An 18283-nucleotide genomic window follows, 5' to 3' on the forward strand; every position below is an offset into this window, starting at 1 on the left:
CACGAGCAGGGGGACCAAGCAGGGGAACCAGCAGGCAGAGGGAGAAGCAGACTCCCGGCTGAGTGGCTCAGTTGTTAAGTGTCTGCCTTCGGCTCAGGTCATGATCCCGGGGTCCTGGGATCGAGTCCTGCATCGGGCTCCCTGCTCAGTGGGAAGCCTGCTTCTCCCTCTCCCACTCCCCCTGCTTGTGTTTCTTCTCTCGCTGTGTCTCTCTCTGTCTCTGTCAAATGAATAAATAAAAATCTAAAAAAAAAAGAGTGCTTTTATATATTGCCTTTTTTTTTTTTAAGATTTTATTTATTTATTTGAGAGAGAGAGAGAATGAGAGAGAGAGAGTACGAGAGGGAAGAGGGTCAGAGGGAGAAGCAGACTCCCTGCTGAGCAGGGAGCCCGATGCGGGACTCGATCCCGGGACTCCAGGATCATGACCTGAGCCGAAGGCAGTCGCTTAACCAACTGAGCCACCCAGGCGCCCTATATATTGCCTTTTTTTTCCCATTTATTTACTTTTCCTAGATCATCTAGAGTCAAACTAGTGGATCAAAGAGTAATGATATTTTTATGAGGAGCTTGTCATTTAAAATAAATATGTGTTGGGCCACCTGGATGGCTCAGTCGTTAAGCGTCCTGCCTTTGGCTCAGGTCATGATCCCAGGGTCCTGGGATGGAGCCCTGCATCGGACTCCCTGCTCCGCGGGAAGCCTGCTTCTCCCTCTCCCTCTGCCCCTGCTTGTGTTCCCTCTCTCGCTGTGTCTCTCTCTCTCAAATAAATAAAATCTTTAAAAAAAATGAAATAAATATGTGATGGGGTACCTGGTTGGCTCAGTTAAGCGTCCGACTCTTGATTTCAGCTCAGGTCATGGTCTCAGGGTTGTTCTCTCTCTCCCTCTCCCTCTGCCCCTCCCCATTCCTCTCTCTCTCTCTCTCAAAAAAAAAAAAAATTAGAAAAATTAAAATTAAATATGTGGCCTCTAAATTGTCAACCACAGCATATCTTTTTTTTACACATTGTTTTAAAAATTAGTTATAACTTCTGAAAGTGCTGGATTCCATTGTTTTAAGACTCAGGTATTTAGACTCAGTGGCCATGTACCATGGACTTATAGGGAGTCCAACCAAGTAGTTGTGTTGATAGTGATTAATGTATAAATGGTTAGTGCACCTGAGGTAGGAATTATATCCGGACCTACCAGCATTTTGCTTTGGGACGAAGATTCCAGGAATTAATTTTATGAAACACATGTGGTTTTTATTTATTCACTTATTTGTGAGAGAGAGAGCACAAGCGAGTGTGGGGAGGGGCAGAAGGGGAGGGAAAGAGACAAAGCAGACTCTGCGCTGGGTGTGGAGTCCAACAAGGGGCTTGATCCCAGGACCCTGAATTCACCACCTGAGTTGAAACCAAAAGTTGGATGCTCAACTGACTGAGCCACCCAGGCACCCCTGAAGCACATGTGGTTTTTATACTTTAACCTAGAACTAGAACTCCATAGATGCCAAAACTGGATATTAAGACTCACTAGATTAGCACAAGAGATGTATTACTACTCCAGCCTAGGAAACACTAGGAGTGTTACATGATAGCACTGGTCCACCCTGCCTCTAACTACCATGGGGTAATATGATGTGCCCACCTGATGGCATTTTATGTAGTGGGTTGTACTGCAGCTGAGGAAGCCAGTACTAAGGGCTTAGCACCTTTTGTAGCAAAACAGTAAGCAAACCAGTGACCCTATTTGAAAGAGTGAGCAGTTACTTTGTGGTCATTTTGACCTACCAAATTGCCTTCATTACTAGTTATAAAAATGGCTTAGAGTCAGAGGATAGTTAGGCCTTCAGTTTGCCGTACTCAGCAAGGACATATGGGGATGCTTGGGATTCATTGTAGGCCATTGCTCCCAAAAGTCTACCCATCAAATTTAGATGCAGTGACGTTCATTGAAATCCATTCAGTTTGTCTCGTATAACACTTGATTAAGGCGATTATAAACAGAATCCCAATTAGCAGGATGAAGCCATTCTGCAGTGTTGATCTCAGCCATCCACCTCAGAATCTCAGATTCAGCTAAGTGAGTAAGTCCCAGAGGGGAGTAGTAGGTATTTTCAGATAACCATTAGTTTCCTTTCCTTAGCATGTATGGATTGTTCCACCTAACCAGTAGTGTTAATCCAACTCAGTAGGAGGTGTTGGCAACCATACATACTCCTCCCTGTTCAGCCAGAATATAGTCCAAGGCCAGTCTTGTACCCAATATAATCCATGCAGGGGCATTTAGACAAATACCTGCTGATGTGCTGTAGGGCTTGTGACATCTCATTGCTGTGGTAGCTAAAGTTAAGGATACATTATTGATTATTTGTGGGGCATGAACTCCATTATCAGGGAACAATACTTGATCTGCTATATGCAACCAAGAATCATTGTATCCCTGGGTAGGACAGCCTTCTTTACCTGGGGACCCAACAAGGAGAATGCAGTCCAAGGAGCAGTGTCATTTACTCTCAGGAACATTATCCATGGCGGGGTTAGCAAGCAGTAGGCCTTATAATTTTAGATTTAGTTATTAAGAAACATTTTTAAGTCTGCAGTGAAAAGTAATTTCCAGAGCTATTCGTTATATTGAGAAAAGTTGCAGTCTCATTCTTGAGCTCAAAAAATTGCAGCAAAACACTTGCACTTGGGCGCCTGGGTGGCTCAGATGGTTGAGCGTCTGCCTTTGGCTCGGGTCATGGTCCTGGGGTCCTGGGATCGAGTCCCGCATTGGGCTCCCTGCTCCTTGGGAGCCTGCTTCTCCCTCTGCCTCTCTCTCTCTCTCTCTCTCTCTCTCTGTCTCTCATGAATAAATAAATAAAACCTTTAAAAAAAACAAAAAACAAAAAACAAAAAAAACCCACTTGCACTGCTTAGCATTGAACTAGTGATAGGGAATGTTAAGATATTCAGCTTCTGGGGAGTCTGGGTGGCTCAGTTGATTAAGCATCTGCCTTTGGCTCAGATCATGATCCCAGGGTCCTGGGCTCGAGCCCCACATTAGGCTCCTTGCTCAGCGGGAAGCGTGTTTCTCCCTCTGCTGCTGCTCCTTGTACTTGTGCTCTCTCTCTCTGTCAAATGAATAAATAAAATCTTTAAAAAATTTTTTATTGTTATGTTAATCACCATACATTACATCATTAGTTTTTGATGTAGTGTTCCATGATTCGTTGTTTGCGTATAGCACCCAGTGCTCCATGCAGAACATGCCCTCTTTAATACCCATCACCAGGCTAGGCCATCCCCCACCCCTTCTTCTCTAGAACCCTCAGTTTGTTTTTCAGAGTCCATCGTCTCTCATGGTTTGTCTCCCCGTCCGATTTCCCCCCCTTCATTCTTCCCCTCCTGCTACCTTTTTTTTTTTTTTAACATATATTGTATTATTTGTTTCAGAGGTACAGATCTGTGATTCAACAGTCTTGCATAATTCACAGCGCTCACCATAGCACATACCCTCTGCAATGTCTGTCACCCAGCCACCCCATTCCTACCACCCCCCCACCACTCCAGCAATCCTCAGTTTGTTTCCTGAGATTAAGAATTCCTCATATCAGTGAGGTCATATGATACATGTCTTTCTCTGATTGACTTATTTCGCTCAGCATAATACCCTCCAGTTCCATCCACGTCATTGCAAATGGCAAGCTCTCATTCCTTTTGATGGCTGCATAATATTCCATTGCATATATATACCACATCTTCTTTATCCATTCATCTGTTGATGGACATCTTGGCTCTTACCGTAGTTTGGCTATTGTGGGCATTGCTGCTATAAACATTGTGGTGCACGTACCCCTTCGGATCACTACATTTGTATCTTTGGGGTAAATACCCAGTAGTGCAATTGCTGGGTCGTAGGGCAGCTCTATTTTCAACTTTTTGAGGAACCTCCATACTGTTTTCCAGAGTGGCTGCACCAGCTTGCGTTCCCACCAACAGTGTAGGAGGGTTCCCCTTTCTCTGCATCCCTGCCAACATCTGTTATTTCCTCACTTGTTAATTTTAGCCATTCTGACCGGTGTGAGGTGGTATCTCACTGAGGTTTTGATTCGGATTTCCCTGATGCCGAGCGATGTTGAGCACTTTTTCATGTGTCTGTTGGCCATTTGGATGTCTTCTTTGGAAAAATGTCTGTTCATGTCTTCTGTCCATTTCTTGATTGGATCATTTGTTCTTTGGGTGTTGAGTTTAAGACATTCTTTATAGATTTTGGATACTAGTCCTTTATCTGATATGTCATTTGTAAATATCTTCTCCCATTCTGTCGGTTGTCTTTTGTTTTGTTGACTGTTTCCTTTGCTGTGCAAAACATTTTATCTTGATGAAGTCCCAATAGTTCATTTTTGCCCTTGCTTCCCTTGCCTTTGGCGATGTTTCTAGGAAGAAGTTGCTGTGGCTGAGGTCGAAGAGGTTGCTGCCTGTGTTCTCCTTTAGGATGTTGATGGACTCCTGTCTCACATTTAGGTCCTGCAACCATTTTGAGTCTATTTTTGTGTGTGGTGTAAGGAAATGGTCCCGTTTCATTCTTCTGCATGTGGCTGTCCAATTTTCCCAACACCATTTGTTGAAGAGACCGTCTTTTATCCATTGGACATTCTTTCCTGCTTTGTCGAAGACTAGTTGACCATAGAGTTGAGGGTTCATTGCTGGGCTCTCTATTCTGTTCCACTGATCTATGTGTCTGTTTTTGTGCCAGTACCATACTGTCTTGATGATGACAGCTTTGTAATAGGGCTTGAAGTCCGGAATTGTGATGCCACCAAGCTTTGCTTTGCTTTTTCAACATTCCTCGGGCTATTCGGGGTCTCTTCTGGTTCCATACAAATTTTAGCATTATTTGTTCCATTTCTCTGAAAAAAGTGGATGGTATTTTGATGGGGATTGCATTGAATGTGTAGATTGCTCTAGGTAGCATTGACATCTTCACAATATTTGTTCTTCCAATCCATGGGCATGGAACGTTTTTCCATTTCTTTGTGTCTTCCTCAATTTCTTTCATGAGTATTTTATAGTTTTCTGAGTACAGATTCTTTGCCTCTTTGGTTAGATTTATTCCTAGGTATCTTATGGTTTGGGGTGCAGTTGTAAATGGGATCGACTCCTTCATTTCTCTTTCTTCTGTCTTGTTGTTGGTGTATAGGAATGCCACTGATTTCTGTGCATTGATTTTATATCCTGCCACTTTACTGACTTCCTGTATGAGTTCTAGCAGTTTTGGGGTGGAGTCTTTTGGGTTTTCCACATAAAGTATCGTATCACCTGCAAAGAGTGAGAGTTTGACTTCTTTGCCGATTTGGATGCCTTTTATTTCTTTTTGTTGTCTGATTGCTGTGGCTAGGACCTCTAATGCTATGTTGAATAGCAGTGGTGATAGTGGACATCCCTGCCGTGCTCGTGACCTTAGGGGGAAAGCTCTCAGTGTTTCCCCATTGAGAATGATATTTGCTGTGGGTTTTTCATAGATGGCTTTTATGATATTGAGGTATGTACCCTCTACCCCAGTACTCTGAAGAGTTTTGATCAAGAAAGGATGCTGTACTTTGTCAAGTGCTTTTTCTGCTTCTATTGAGAGGGTCATATGGTTCTTGTTCTTTCTTTTATCAATGTATTGTATCACATTGATTTGCAGATGTTGAACCAACCTTGCAGCCCAGGGATAAATCCCACTTGGTCATGGTGAATAATCTTTTTAATGTACTATTGGATCCTATTGGCTAGTATTTTGGTGAGAATTTTTGCATCCATGTTCATCAAGGATATTGGTCTGTAATTTTCCTTTTTTTTTTAAAGATTTTATTTATTTATTTGAGAGAGAGAGAATGAGAGCCAGAGAGCACGAGAGGTAAGAGCGTCAGAGGGAGAAGCAGACTCCCTGCCAAGCAGGGAGCCCAATGTGGGACTCGATCCCGGGACTCCAGGATCATGACCTGAGCCGAAGGCAGTTGCTTAACCAGCTGAGCCACCCAGGCGCCCTGTAATTCTCCTTTTTGATGGGGTCTTTGGTTTTGGGATCAAGGTAATGGTGGCCTCATAAAACGAGTTTGGAAGTTTTCCTTCCATTTCTATTTTTTGGAACAGTTTCAGAAGAATAGGTATTAATTCTTCTTTAAATGGTAGAATTCCCCTGGGAAGCCATCTGGTCCTGGGCTTTTGTTTGTTGGGCAATTTTTGATGACTGCTTCAATTTCCTTAGTGGTTATAGGTCTGTTCAGGTTTTCTCTTTCTTCCTGGTTCAGTTTTCGTAGTTGAGATATCTCTAAGGATGCATACATTTCTTCCAGATTATCTAATTTGCTGCCATATAGTTGCTCATAATATGTTCTTATAATTGTTTGTATTTCTTTGGTGTTGGTTGTGATCTCTCCTCTTTCATTCATGATTTTGTTGATTTGGGTCATTTCTCTTTTCTTTTTGATAAGTCTGGCCTGGGGTTTATCAATCTTGTTAATTCTTTCAAAGAACCAGCTCCTAGTTTTGTTCTGTTCTACTGTTCTTTTGGTTTCTATTTCATTGATTTTTGCTCTGATCTTTATTATTTCTCTTCTCCTGCTGGGTTTAGTCTTTATTTGCTGTTCTTTCTCCAGCTCCTGTAGGTGTAAGGTTAGATTGTGTATTTGAGACCTTTCTTGTTTCTTGAGAAAGGCTTGTATTGCTATATACTTTCCTCTTAGAACTGCCTTTGCTGTATCCCAAAGATTTTGATCAGTTGTGTTTTCATTTTCATTGGTTTCCATGAATTTTTTAAATTCTTCTTTAATTTCCTGGTTGACCCATTCATTCTTTAGTAGGATGCTCTTTAGCCTACATGTATTTGAGTTCTTTCTGACTTTCCCATAAATAAAATCTTTAAAAGAAAAATGATACTCAGCTTCTATTTTATTTATTTATAAAGATTTATTTATTTGACAGAGGGGGAGAGAGAGAAAGAGAGCACAAGCATGGGGAGTGGCAGGCAGAGGGAGAAGCAGTCTCCTGGCTGAGCAGGGAGGCTGACATGGGGCTCTTCTATCCCAGGACCTTGGGATCATGACCTGAGCCGAAGGCAGACGTTTAACCAATTGATCCACCCAGACGCCCTCAGCTTCTATTTCTGACAAAAATTCATGGAACAGACAGTAATTAAGTCCTTGACAGCAAATGAAGTTCACTGTTAAAACTCCCGGTTCTTGGGGCACCTGGGTGTCTCACTTGGTTAAGTGTTTGCCTTTGCTCAGGTCATGATTGATCCCAGGGTCTTGGGATCCAGCCCTGCATCGGGCTCCCTGTTCAGCAAGGGGTCTGCTCCCTCTCCCTCTGCCCCTCCTCCGTACTTGTGTTCTCTCTCTCTCTCAAATAAATAAATAAAATCTTAAAAAAAAAAAAAGGAAACTCCTGGTTCCTTATCATGAGATAGATTCAGATATTTTCCAGAGTATGTACTGATGAATACTTTTTTGAATAACCATAAGTTTTGAATACTTTACATTTTCACAATCTCTGTCAAACTAATTTTGTCAAACGAATAAGCCTTGTTATGTGCCACATGTATTTTGCCATTATTGGTAACACATCTTAGCAGATTCCACTTTTGGTTATAGTGAAGTAGTGTTTTCTCAATGTTTTGGAAAATATCCTCACCCATAATTATTCTGTGTAGGCATGACAGTTCTTTAGTCACTTCAAACTCGGCATGGACTCCTTGAATAAAGAACAGCTGAGCAGTTTCAGAAAAGTGTCAGTGCATCAAGAGCCAAAGAAAACCACTCAGAATTGTTTGCCTTGTATTTCAACTGACCGTTGATGTTGTTCCCATTGTCCTCAACTCCTTGAGCAACTGTTCTCTCCAAAAGACTAATAATCTTAAACTTTTTTTTTTATAACATGTCTCTTTAGCTGCTTTAGCTGAACACAGTTTAATTAACTTGACATCAGTAAATGACTTTCTTTGCATGGCTGACAGCTGAGCCATAGAAACAACTTTGGTTGCAGCCTCATTTTCATTTTTTATTTTTATGAAGAAATTCTATGATAAAAAGTTCCATTTTAAATCTTCTCATTTTTCTGGCTTGCTTTCCTGTGAGTTGGGAATACTGTAATGAATCTGGTAATATCAGTATATATTGTGTGCTTCTAGTATAGTTATAATGTCATTGCATAGTAACTTCGATACTTTGCCATCTAATTTGATAACAAAATAATCCTTAAAAGCAGGATATTCAAAGTCCACTTTTTTATGCACAGGTGAATAAAAGTTGTGGTGTAGCAAGCAATACGGGTGGCAGTTGAAATGCCGTGGGGTTATAATTGTGCCACCGCAGTATGTAATGTGCTATGCAACAGTGTGAAGCTGTGAGGACACCCCACACAGACTGTCACAACCATGTATTTCTCATTGTAGCACAAAGCAACCATAGATAATACATGAACGAGTATGGCTATATTCCAGTTAAATTTTATTTATGGGGACTGAATTCCCTATAATTTTTATGTCATGGAATATTAATGTTTTTATTTTTTTCAATCATTTAAAGATGTAAAAATCATTCTTGGTTCATGGGCTATAGAAAAACATGCAGTGAAAAAAAAAAAAAACCAAAAAAAAACCAAAACCATGTAGTGGGCCAGATCAGTTCGGGGAACCTTATTTTTCTCATTATTATCAAGGAGCACAATCCATTTATGCACAAAACTAAATGCTGTTATTGTTTATCTTAAGCCCAGGTCTATGTCCTTGTCACTTCCATTCTTTATTTCTTATTAAAATGCTTTTAATATATATGAAAGTATTTAGAAAAGTAAAAAAAAAAAAGTAAGAAGAAAAATTCTATAATCCAGTAATTAAAATGATGAAATGTTAACATTTTTTGCCATTTATATAGGAACATATAAATTTGAATTTATGGTTTTTAAAAATGAGGTGGTACATATGCCATTTGGTAACATTTTAAAAATTAACATATTTAGGGACAGCTGGATGGCTCAGTTGGTTAAGCATCTGCCTTTGGCCCAAGTTATGATCTCGGGGTCCTGGGATCCAGCCCCATGTCGGGGCTCAGCAGGGAGTCTGCTTCTCCTTGTCACTCTCCCTCTGTGCTTCCCCCCCCCTCAAATAAATAAAATCTTTTTTTAAAAAATAAATAAAAATTAACAACATATTTGAACATCTGTCCATGTTTCAATAAATAAATATCTGTAGTCTCCTGCTTTAGGACATTTAGCGTATTCAGCAGCCTTCTTTGGAATGGGCACATGACAGTCCTTCAGAGAGCTCGCAAATTCCTTAAACCTTTTCCTTTTCAGTTTCCAGTTTCATTTACTTTTCCAAAACCTTCTTCTGATTAGTTATAGCCTGATAGGTTTAGGAAAATACTATGTAATAGAACTTTGTGCAGTGATGAACATGTTCTGTATCTGCTCTGTCCGATATTGTAGTCACAAGTCACAGGAGATAGTTGAATACTTGAACTATGACTAGTGTGAATAAGAAACTGAATTTTTAACTTTATTTAATTTCTACTTAAACTTAAAAAACCTGCATGTGGCCAGTGACTAGTGCAATATTAGACACCCAGGTCTAGAAGTCAGGTTTTTATTTTCCGCTATAAGCCAGCCCCTGTGTTTACAATAATTTGTTCACAATACCCCAGGCTTGAAACATAGAAGTCATTCTTTTTTTTTTAAGATTTTATTTATTTAAAGATAAATTTTATTTATTTATTTATTTATTTATTTATTTATTTATTTATTTATTTATTTGACAGAGAGAGAGACAGCGAGAGAGGGAACACAAGCCGAGGGAATGGGAGAGGGAGAAGCAGGCTTCCTGCCGAGCAGGGAGCCCGATGCGGGACTTGATGCCAGGACCCTGAGATCATGACCTGAGCTGAAGGCAGATGCTTAACGACTGAGCCACCCAGGAACCCCTAGAAGTCATTCTTTCGCTCTTTTCTCTGCTTCCTGCCCTCTCTTTCTTTTTCTTTTTCTTTGTTTAGTAACCTCTACACCCAGCCTGGTGCTTGAACTCACAACCCCGAAATCAAGAGTCACATGCTCTACCGATTGAGCCAGCCAGGGGCCCCTTTTGCCCTCTTTCTTTGTCAGCTGTTACCAACTGTCCCAATTTTGTGACGATTCTCCCATTATCCTACAGGTCCTGCCTCAGATTATTGCAAGTGTCTCCTAATTTTTCTCCTTCACTTTATGCCTTCCCCATTATGCATTTTGCATGCTACAAGCATATTGAGCTTCCTAACATTGCCTCTTACATTGGAAACCCACGGTTATTCCCTTCCCCTCAGGCTACTTTACAAAACTTTCATTGGTTTCTATGATCTGGTCATTGCATCTGATGTCTCTTACCGTTTTGTATTTTATTTTATTTTAATTTTTAGCTTTATTTTAATTTTTAGAGAGAGCTTGAGAGCCAAGGGGGAGGGGCAGAGGGAATCTTAAGCAGGGGGAAGAGAGAATCTTAAGCAGGCTCCACACCCAGAGGGCTCGATCTCACGGCCCTGAGTTCATGACCTGAGCCGAAATCAAGAGTTGGACACTTAAAATGACTGAGCCATCCAGACATCCCTACTGTCTTGTATTTTATTTTATTTTATTTTATTATTATTTTTTTAAATTTAATTTTTAGAGAGAGCGAGAGCAGGAACACAAGCCGGGGGAGTGGGAGAGGGAGAAGCAGGCTTCCCGTGGAGCAGGGAGCCCGATGCAGGACTTGATCCCAGGACCCTGGGATCATGACCCGAGCCCAAGGCAGACGCTTAACCATCTGAGCCACCCAGGTGCCCCTGTCTTGTATTTTAAACAAACCATGCTTATTCCTCAAACTGTTGCTCTAGAATGGTAGACTCCTATGATAGCTATTACTAATGTTCACCCATATCTAATTCTTATCTCCTTACCAGGAGCATGGGAACATTGCATTTAGGCAGGGCCATGTGACTGGTCCTAGCCAATGAAATATGAGTGGTGTGATTTATGTCCCTTCTAGGCTGTGGCATTTAAGAAGAAAGACTAACTTCTTCTTAGTGGGAAAAATTAGGTTCTTACTGCTGTCTTTGCTGCTTTGCTATCCCATTTGTTATCTAAAATGTGATATAAAGCTTATTCTCATGCCATGTTATTATAAATAGGATCTGTGGTAGCATCCGTTGGTGTAATGTGGGTAGGGTTTGGTTTCAAGTTCATGAAGCAATAAGCGTGAGAAGGAGAGGTTAAGGGAGGTGACCCAGTTCATGATGCAAGATTTTTGTCACATTGAATGTTTTTCATTTTTTCCTGAGTCATGTGCTGATTATAGACTTTTCCATAAATAGTTAACTCTACACTTTTCCAGAACCAGCCAGCTCTTCCAGACAGTGTTAGTTTGTGCTAAATATAGTCAACTCTTTTCTGGATTATATACTCTGACTAGTAGAAGTCTTGCTGAATTGCATATTTGATGTCAAATAATAACTTCTATTATACACAATTTTGCATTTATTAAGATAGAGCACCTTGTTGCTGAAGTAATTAATACGGTTTTTTTTTTTTTAAGATTTTTTATTTATTTATTTGAGAGAGAGAGAATGAGAGATAGAGAGCACAAGTGGGAGGAGGGTCAGAGGGAGAAGCAGACTCCCCGCTGAGCAGGGAGCCCGATGTGGGACTCGATCCCGGGACTCCAGGATCATGACCCGAGCCGAAGGCAGTCGCTTAACCAACTGAGCCACCCAGGCGCCCCTTAATACGGATTTATTAATAAGACATTCCTTTTTTAAGTTAGAAAGGAGAGTAAGTTCATCTGTTAGTAAAGTGACTATCAAATACATGTAGCTGTGCTACTGGTTTGTTATTCACTCAACCATTAAGCAGTCACTCCCCATGTTTCCCTCTTCCCTTCAGCCCCAGGCAACCACTATTCTACTTTCTTTTTTTTTTTTTTAAGATTTTATTTATTTATTTGACAGAGAGAGAGCACATGAGAGGGGAGAGGGTCAGAGGGAAAAGCAGACTCCCTGCTGAGCAGGGAGCCTGATGCGGGACTCAATCCCAGGACTCCAGGATCATGACCTGAGCCAAAGGCAGTCACTTAACCGACTGAGCCACCCAGGCGCCCCTTAGCATAATGTCTTTAGGGTTCCTCCATGCTATAGCATGTATCAGAATTTCATTCCTTTTTTTTTTTTTAAGTAATCTCTGTGCCCAGCATGGAGCTTAATCTCATGACCCTGAGATTCAGAGTCACATGCTCTACCGACTGAGCCAGCCAGGCCCCTCATTCCTTTTTTTAAGGCTGAATAATATTCTAATGTATGCATATCACACATTTTGCTTATCCATTCATCTGCTGATGGACATTTGGGTTATTTCTCCCTTTTGGCTATTGTGAATAATGCTGCTGTTAACATTGGTGTTACAAACATCTGTTTGAGTCTCTGCTTTCAGTTCTTGTGGGTATATCCTCAGGTGTAGATTTGCTGGATCACATGGTAATTCTATGTTTAATTTTTGGAAGAACTGCCTTACTTTTTTCCATAGTAGCTGCATCATTTTATATTCCCATCTGTAATACACAAGGGTTCCAATTTCTCTACATCCTCACCAATACTTGTTCTCTGTTTTATGGTTTTGTTTTATAATAGCCATCCTAATGGGTGTGAAGTGTGGTGTCTCATTGTGACAGCTCATTTCTTTTATTGCTGAATAATATTCCATTGTATGGATGTACCATAGTTTGTTTCTCCATTCACCTATTGAAGAACATCTTGATTGCTTCCATGTTTTGACAATTATGAATAAAGTTGTTTCAGACATTCATGTGCCAGTTTTTGTGTTGATAGAAGTTTTCGTCTCATTTCGGTAAATACCAAGGAGCATGATTGCTAGATCATATGGTAAAACTATCTTTAGTTGTAACAAACTACGAAGCTGTCTTCCACAGTGGTTGTATCATTTTGGGTTTCTACCAGCAATGTATGGGGGTTCCAGTTTCTCTCTATCTTTGCCAAACTTGCTATCATTGCTGTTTTTGATTATAGCTACTCTAGTGGGTGTGTGGTGGTATCTCACTATGGTTTTAATTTTCATTTCCCTAATGGCTAATGATGTTGAACATCTTTTCATGTGCTTATTGGTCATTGGTATATCTTTGGAGAAATGTCTGTTCTTACCGTTTGCCCCCTTTTTAAAAAAATTTTTATTGTTATGTTAATCACCATACATTACATCATTAGTTCTTGATGTAGTGTTCCATGATTCATTGTTTGTGCATAACACCCAGTGCTCCACACAGACTGTGCCCTCTTTAATACCCATCACCAGGCTAACCCATCCCCCACCCTCCTCCCCTCTAGAACCCTCAGTTTGTTTTTCAGAGTCCATCGTCTCTCATGGTTCATCTCCCCCTCCAACTACTCCCCTTCATTCTTCCCCTCCTGCTATCTTCTTCTTCTTCTTTTTTCTTAACATATGTTGCATTATTTGTTTCAGCAGTACAGATCTGTGATTCAACAGTTTTGCACAATTCACAGCGCTCACCATAGCACATACCCTCCCCAGTGTCTATCACCCAGCCACCCCATCCCTCCCACCCCTCACCACTCCAGCAACCCTCAGTTTGTTTCCTGAGATTAAGAATTCCTCATATCAGTGAGGTCATATATGATACATGTCTTTCTCTGATTGACTTATTTCACTCAGCATAACACCCTCCAGTTCCATCCACGTCGTTGCAAATGGCAAGATCTCATTCCTTTTGATGGCTGCATAATATTCCATTGTGTATTATATACCACATCTTCTTTATCTATTCATCTGTCGATGGACATCTTGGCTCTTTCCACAGTTTTTGTTTGCCCTTTTTTTGATTGGGTTATTTGTCTTTCTGTTGTTGAGCTATAAGAATTCTTTATTTTTATATTTTTTAAAGATTTTATTTATTTTATTTGACAGAGAGAGAGAGCACAAGCTGGGGGAGCAGGAGGGAGTGGGAGAATCAGGCTCCCTGCTGAGCAGGGATCCGAACATCGGGCTCCATCCCAGAATTCTGGGATCGTGACCTGAGCTGAAGGCAGACGCTTCACTGACTGAGGCACCCAAGTGCCCTTAAGAATTCTTTATATATTTTAGATACCAGACCCTTATCAGATACATGATTTCAGATATTCTCTTCCATTTTGTTGTTTGTGTTGGTAGTGTACTTTGATATATATTTTTAGTTTTTATGAAGTCCAGTTTGTGTTTTCTTTGATTTCTTACGATTTTGGTGTCATATCTAAGAAGCCATTACTTAATCCAGAGTCGTGCACATTTTCACCTATGTTTCCTTTTAAGAGTTTTATAGTTTTAGCTTTTAAATTTAGATCTTTGTTAGGGGTGCCTGGCTGGCTTGGTTGGTGGAGTGTGCAACTCTTGATCTTGGTATTGTGGGTTCAAGTCCTGGGTTGGGTGTAGAGATTACTTAAAAAAAAAATCTTTAACAAATTTTAGATCTTTGATCCACTTTGAACTAATTTTTGTATATGCTGTGAAGTAGGCATGTAGATTCATTATTTTGCATGGGAATATGCAGTTCTCCCAGCAGCATTTGTTGAAAAGTTTCTTCATTCCCCTGTTGAATGGTCTTGGTTCCTTTCTCAAAAATCAATTGACCTTAGGGGCACCTGGGTGGCTCAGTTGGTTAAGCAACTGCCTTCGGCTCAGGTCATGATCCTGGAGTCCCAGGATTGAGTCCCACATTGGGCTCTCTGCTCAGCAGGGAGTCTGCTTCTCCCTCTGACTCTCACCCCTTTCATGCTCGCTCTCTCTCAAATAAATAAATAAAATCTTTTAAAAAAATCAGTTAACCTTAAATATATGGATTTATTTCTGGCCTCTCAGTTAGATTCCATTGGTTTATCGGTCTGTCTTTATTCCATAACCATACTGTCATATTACAGCTTTGTAGTAAGTTTTGAAATTATAAAGCTTGAGTCCTACTTTGTTCTTCTTTTTCAAAGTCACTTTGACTATTTTGTGTCTTTTGCAATTCTATATGAATTTTAGGATTGTTTTATCCATTTGTGGAAAAAAGGCAGTTGGAATTTTTTTTTAAGATATAATTTTTAAGTAATCTCTCCAACCAAAGTGGGATTCAAACTTAAAACCCTAAGATCAAGAGTCTTTTGTATGCTCCATGGCCTGAGACAGCCAGGCGCCCTGCAGTTGGAATTTTGATAAGGGACTGCATTGAATCTCTAGGTCAATTTGGAGGGTATTGCCATCTCAAATCAACTTTTTAAGACAGATTCTTATAACCCCATCCCAGATTTTGATTCAGAGTTCATTATTTCTGGAGATGTGTACTGTTTCATTCTTTTCTCAGCTTTTCTATCAGGAACAGATATTTGATCCTGAAATGAGACTTTGAGTGGGTGTGTGATGAAATTTCCCTGCATTCTTTTTTTTTCTTTAAATTTTTTATTGTTATGTTAATCACCATACATTACATCATTAGTTTTTGATGTTCCCTGCATTCTTTTCCTTCAAATCTGTCCTCTCTCAAATCTTTCTCCCCATGTGCAGGATACCTGGGGTGTGGGAACACTGGAACCTATTTTTTAAACATTCATAACTGAAGTATTTTTATGTACAATGAGTTAGCATGAAGATACGTATGTTGGATTTCTGCAGTTAAGGTAGCTCTCTTGGATGACCCATTCAAGGAAATTCACTTAATCCAGCTTAATGAAGCCTCTATTCTTTGAGTACTGATGGAAGCACTGGGGCACATATTGAGGCCAGATTTCCGGATCAGACCGTGCAGGTTTGAGCAGATGTGGCAAGAATGAGAATCCTGGCTGAATTTTCTGGGATGGCTCCAATAGAGCTTCTGGTGTCCCATCTTGCTCTCTCAGATTCAATGAGGCAAAAGGCTACTTTGTACTTTTTAAAAATCTGTCTACTATGGTATCATTTGGGGTATTTGTTTTTGCTATTGAGTAAATAAATTGAACGATGTCTGTATGTTTAGTAGATGTTTTTAATTTGATTTTAACTATTTGGGTGTTTTTTTTTTAAGATTTTATTTATGTATTTGAGAGAGAGGGGGAGAGAGAGAGAGAGAGAGAGCGAGCATGAATGGGGGGAGGGGCAGAAGGAGAAGCGGACTCCCCACCAAGCAGTGAGCCTGTTGCCAGGCTAGATCCCAGGATCCTGAGATCATGACCTGAGCAGAAGGCAAATGCTTAACTGACTGAGCCACTCAGGTGCCCCTTGTTTGGGTTTTCTAAAGCAGTGTTTGTCAAGACTAACTGCCTGAATGCTTATTTAAAAAAAGATCATGGGGGGCCACTTGGGTAGCTCAGTCGGTTGGGCGTCTGCCTTCCCTTCAGGTCATGATCCTGGGGTGCTGGGATCCAGCCCCACATCGGGCTCCCTGCTTGGCAGGGAGTCTGCTTCTCTCCCTCCCTCCACCCCTCCCCATGCTCATGCTCTCTCCCTCACTTGCTCTCTCTCTCAAATAAATAAAATCTTAAAAAAAAAAAAATCATGGGTGCGCCTGGCTGGCTCAGTCGGTAGAGCATGTGACTCCATCTTCTGGTTGTAAGTTCCTGCCCCACGGTTGGGTGTAGAGATTACTTAAAAAAAAAAAAAAATCCTAAAAAAAATCATGGAGCCCTACCCCAGACCTATTAAACCAGATGCTCCATGATAGGGTTTGGGAATCTGTATTTTTAATATATTTGCTCAGTAATTTTATTGTGCGTTCAGTTTGGAGACCCATAGATTTAGAAGGTATTTTGCTCTGCCCCTACAACTATTCTAAACTTGTTGATCTGATATTCACTTTGAAAGCCCTGAGTGTATTTCAGGCTGGAATATGATGATTGCTGACTCACTTGACTCTTGGTTTTACACTGAAGTGGGTGGGATTTGGTGTGCTAAAGTCTGTTTGTCTTTGAAACATTTTTCTCTGGGTTTATAGTGGAGGATTTATGCTGCATTGGTGCTACTGCATAGCTCTTTGCTTTTGAAAGTCTGGGTTGGGGTGGTGATTAAATGAAAATCACTGAATCTGTCTATGTCATTGGTTTGCTAAATAAATAGCCTTTTGTGTCCTGACAGCAGTAGACTTTTTCTGGTTTAGGTTTTCCACATGGCTTATTATCAAGTATGACAACTTGTCGTGTGTAATCAGCATCACATTAGTCTCATGAGAATAGACACTCTTTTAATCAGCTGCTTTTCTTTAATCTGGCGGGTGAGGCATATGGTAACCAAGACATTATTGTCATTTACTTTGTGGCATGGTGGTAGTATTGGTGGTGGTGTGATTGGGTGTGTGGGTGTGTATATGTTTTAGGTATGTAGATTTTCCAAAAAGAGACAGATGGCAGATAAAACATTCATGTAATCCTTATTTTTCACTGTACATCAAAAATTATGTTTTTTTTTAAGAGATTATTTATTTATTTGACAGACAAAGCAAGAGAGGAAACATAAGTGGGGGAAGTGGGAGAGGGAGAAGCAGGCTCCTTGCTGAGCAGGGAGCCCGATGCGGGGCTCGATCCCAGGACCCTGGGATCATGACCTGAGCCGAAGGCAGATGCTTAATGACTGAGCCACCCAGGTGCCCCAATATTATCATGTTTTTAAAAATTCACTAATAATTTTACTTTTCAGAACATCTAAGATTCTTGGGGCGCCTGGGTGGCTCAGTCATTAAGCATCTGCCTTCAGCTCAGGTCATGATCTCAGGGTCCTGGGATCGAGGCCCACATCGGGCTCCCTGCTCAGCCGGGAGCCTGCATCTCCCTCTCCCACTCCCCTCTGCTTGTGTTCCCTCTCTCACTGTGTCTCTCTATGTCAAATAAATAAATAAAATCTTTAAAAAAAAGAACATCTAAGATTCTTAAGTAATCTCTGTACCCAACATGGGGCTCACATTCACAACCTCAAGATCAAGAGTCATGCTCTATGGACTGAGCTAGCCAGGTGTCCCCAGAAGATCTACTTTCTAATCTTGTTTTTATATGATTTATTTGAGCCTGGGTGAATCATTTCCACTTCTGTAAGTCCCAAATTCTTCATATAATGAGGAGGATGGACTAGATGGCCTTTATATTACAGATCCTCCCAAATCTAAAATTCAGTGATTCACGCATTGACTAAAACTCCCATAAGCATGGAGATAATAGTTGAGGTCTTATTCTTTCCATTCCTCTTTTATAATATTCTCTGTCACAATTCCATCACCATAAATAGTCTAGTTAGTGTTCTATGTATGTGGTTGGTCTATACTCT

The 18283-nt window shown here is 40.6% G+C and overlaps 1 protein-coding gene and 1 pseudogene across 3 annotated transcripts in view; one reads left to right on the top strand and one right to left on the bottom strand.

Annotated features, from left to right (window-relative positions):
• Positions 1-18283, top strand: part of BCL2L13 (BCL2 like 13) — an 87454-nt gene that overhangs the window by 15491 nt on the left and 53680 nt on the right. The gene's annotated exons all lie outside the window — the stretch shown is intronic.
• On the bottom strand, positions 15712-15992 carry LOC113922978 (annotated as a pseudogene).

Source organism: Zalophus californianus, chromosome 9, assembly GCF_009762305.2.
Source record: "Zalophus californianus isolate mZalCal1 chromosome 9, mZalCal1.pri.v2, whole genome shotgun sequence".
Lineage (NCBI taxonomy): Eukaryota > Metazoa > Chordata > Mammalia > Carnivora > Otariidae > Zalophus > Zalophus californianus.